Genomic DNA, 3,497 nt, shown 5'->3' on the forward strand with positions numbered 1-3,497 from the left:
AAACAGCCCTGGCTGGTGTGGCTCAGTGGGTTGAGCACCAGCCTGTGAACTGAAGGGTCATCTGGTCGATTCCCAGTCAGGGCACATGCCTGGGTTGCAGGCCAAGTCCCTGGTGGGGGGTACATAAGAGACAACCACAGACTGATGTTTCTCTCCCTCTCTTTCTCCCTCCTTTCCTCTCTCTCTAAAAATAAATAAATAAAATCTTTTTAAATTTTTTAAAAAGACAAAAAAATGTAATTTTAAAAAATGGATAAGACAATTAGGCACAAATTCTACCTGGAAGAAGACCAACAAGGAAATAAAAGACTTGAACAGCACTATAATCCAATTAAACTAAATAGATACCCATAGAAGACTCCACCCAACGATAGCAGAATATAAATCCTTCTCAAGTGCACATGAAACGTTCCCCAAATTAGGCCATATGTTAGGCCATAAAACAAACCTCAATTTAAAAAGATGGATTAAAAAAAGAAAGGATTGTAATAATAGAAAGTATGTTCTCTAGCCACAGTAGAATAATATTAGAAATCAATAAGTGAAAGAAATTTGGAAAACTCACAAATAAGAAAAATTAAACAATATGCTCCTAAATAACTAATGCATCAAAAAGTAAATCAAAAAGTAAATTAGAGAATACCTTCAGTTGAATGAAAATCAAAGTACAGCATACTAAAACTTATGACATGTTTGACAACATTTCTGATGAATTTTTTCCTACCTGACTTTTTGAGACCTTTTCTGACATAGTAGAGACTTTCTGTATGTGTGAGACTCATTCTCTGGGTAGTCATGCACTGCATAATGACATTTCAGTAAACAACAGACTGCATATACAATGAGGGTCCCTTAAAATTATAATGGAGCTGAAAATTCATATTGCTTAATGACTTTGTAGCCATGCTAACTTTGTAGCACAATGCATTACACAAATACACTGCTTACCATTGTGTTTCAGTTGCCTACAGTATTCAGTATAGTAACATACTATACAGGTTTGTAGCCTAAGAACTGTAGGGGAACTGCTGCTTTCATCGTGAAGCTCCGTGAGTTTTCACAATTCAAACTCATGCTTTGCCAGCATTTTTACTTTACTAACAAAAACATCATCAAATTGACAAATAGATTGGCAAATCTTTTCTATGTCTTTTCTAATGCTGTCTGGAGTCAGTTTATTGACCACTTCTTTCAAGTCATTTGTCTGCACCTCTATTAATAACTTCCATTGTCTTTTTCCAGATTTGGCAGTCCTCTTGGTGCTGAGTGTAAGAGTTTTTCCAAATCTGTTGAATTTTTTAGTAAAACCAGCACAGAACAGATGAAACAAATAATGCTCAGTAGTTTTAACATTGACAATGGCTTCCATCATGGGCCACCATTTTTTGACCATCAAGCATATTTTGTCACAGGGTATGAACATGCCATGGAACTTAGTAAAGCAGGTTTTACTCTTAACATCCTCAGTAGTTAGCTTAGATTTTCTAAATACATCTTCATCATTCTGCAGATCAGCAAGGTTCACTTCAAAAACATGACCCCTGAAGCCATCAGGTGCAATTTTGATTCCTTGAGTTCTTGTGACTAGTGTTTTTCCAATATTTGTTATGTTGAACATAGCTGGTGCATCCACATGACACCAGTCTTTCTTAGAAATTGGACCTACCCCTTTCTTCTTGGTTCCCTTTTCATTGCCTTTGGTAAGGCACTTGTTCTTGCCAAGTCCCATTGTGCTGCTCAGAGCCCTTCCCTCTTTTTTGAGATTCTTTTTTACTTCTCTATCCTGACATGTTTGTGACCCTTCCCTACCTATTTGTGATTCTTCCTGACTTGTTTGACCCACTTACTGACGAATGTGTGTCTTCCTGACCTGTTTGAGATCCATCCTTATATACATAAGGACATTGAGACTTTTTCTGACACCTTTAAGACCCTTTCTGTTTTGTTTGAGACTCTCTGATGACATTGAGAGCCTTCCTGACTTTTTTGAGACCCTTTCTGATATGTTTGCAATGCTTTTTTAGTGTGTAGTTAAGATCCTTTGTGGTAAATTGGTTGCTGGTGCTGTCTTAAGAGGAGGTGAAAAGACCATTAACCTCAGACTTACAAGGACCTTTCTTCAAGCATCTAGTCAAGAAATGTCTGTGACCATATATCAAGAAAAATACATTAGTGCTCTTTCCAACCCTCAAGTGCAAACAGAAAATGGAGAATTGTGTTGATCATTTTCTTAGTCTTTCAATAAAAAATTCTGCTTAAGTGTTAATGTTTTTCACTAGAATATAATTTTAGTTGTTGTCTTGGGTAGCCAAAATAATAATGATTTATGTGATAGAAAGCAATTCATTTCTCCCTCATGTTAACATCTGGGCATATGTAGTCCAGGACTGCTTTGTCAGCACCATGGTGGTTCCCAGGCTCCTCTGTCTTATGGAATTGCCATGCCTGGGTAAAGCTTTGTGCACGTGGTCCAAGATGGCTCATTAACACATCCCTCTGCCAGCCAGCAAGAAAGAGGAAGAGCAATAAAGTAGCAAACACTGCCCTTTTAAGATCATGGCCTACAAGTTGCACATATCAGTTCTGCTCATGTATGGTTGACCAGAATACAGCCACATGACCATACGTAGCTATAAAGGAAGCTGGACAAAGTAGTCTCTCTTCTGGGAAACCATTTTACCTTCTTAACTTCAGGGTTTCTATTACTACAAAAAAAAAGTAGACAAAAAGAGTACTGGGGGGAAATTAGCAATCTATGCACAGCCTCCATTTTGAAACTTGGAAACTTTTTATTTGGATAAGAAAAAAAAAAACCTCCCCTCTGCCAAGAGAAATAAATGGAATTTTCTCCTCTTTTATCTCCTTTAGCTTAGTAGCTCCCACAGAAGAATAGTTTTTAATTCTAAGCAATGAAAGCCGAAAAGGGAAAGAAAAGGTTGCTGAAAACTGATTTATTTGTAATAAAAAATGCCTTGGGCTATTACACTGGTATCTAAAGACCAACCTGAACTTTGTAATTGAGCACTTGTGCATGCAAAAGTACAAAACATTTGGAGATGCAGGGTAGTGTCAGATCATCATCTAGATGACAAATGACTTATACATTTTAGATACCTGGAAATCACATGGATCAGGAACAAATAATATACCAAATCTCAGCGAGAAAAAATTATCCAAACATTGCATCTGTGAATCCAATATAAAGCCTAATAATGATTTGGAGAATTGAATTAAGATGCAAGAAAGGCCCCTAGTGCTTATGTAAAACTAAATGAACAATAGCCCTGGCTGGCATAGCTCAGTGGATTGAACGCGGGCTGGGAACCAAAGTGTCCCAGGTTCGATTCCCAGCCAGGGTACATTCCTGGGTTGCGGGCCATGGCCCCCAGCAACCGCACAATGATGTTTCTCTCTCTCTCTCTCTCTCTCTCTCTCTCTCTCTCTCTCTCTCTCCCCCTCTCTCCCCCTCTCCCCCTCTCCCCCCTTCCCTCCCTAAA

General features: G+C 38.3%; 1 pseudogene; it reads right to left on the reverse strand.

Annotated features, from left to right (window-relative positions):
* Window positions 1-886: 886 nt before the first annotated feature.
* Window positions 887-1,729, reverse strand: LOC123832689 (annotated as a pseudogene).
* Between the last annotated feature and the right edge of the window lie 1,768 nt (window positions 1,730-3,497).

The sequence above is a fragment of the Phyllostomus hastatus genome, unplaced genomic scaffold (genome assembly GCF_019186645.2).
Source record: "Phyllostomus hastatus isolate PE091 unplaced genomic scaffold, TTU_PhHast_1.1 phas_scaffold_200, whole genome shotgun sequence".
Lineage (NCBI taxonomy): Eukaryota > Metazoa > Chordata > Mammalia > Chiroptera > Phyllostomidae > Phyllostomus > Phyllostomus hastatus.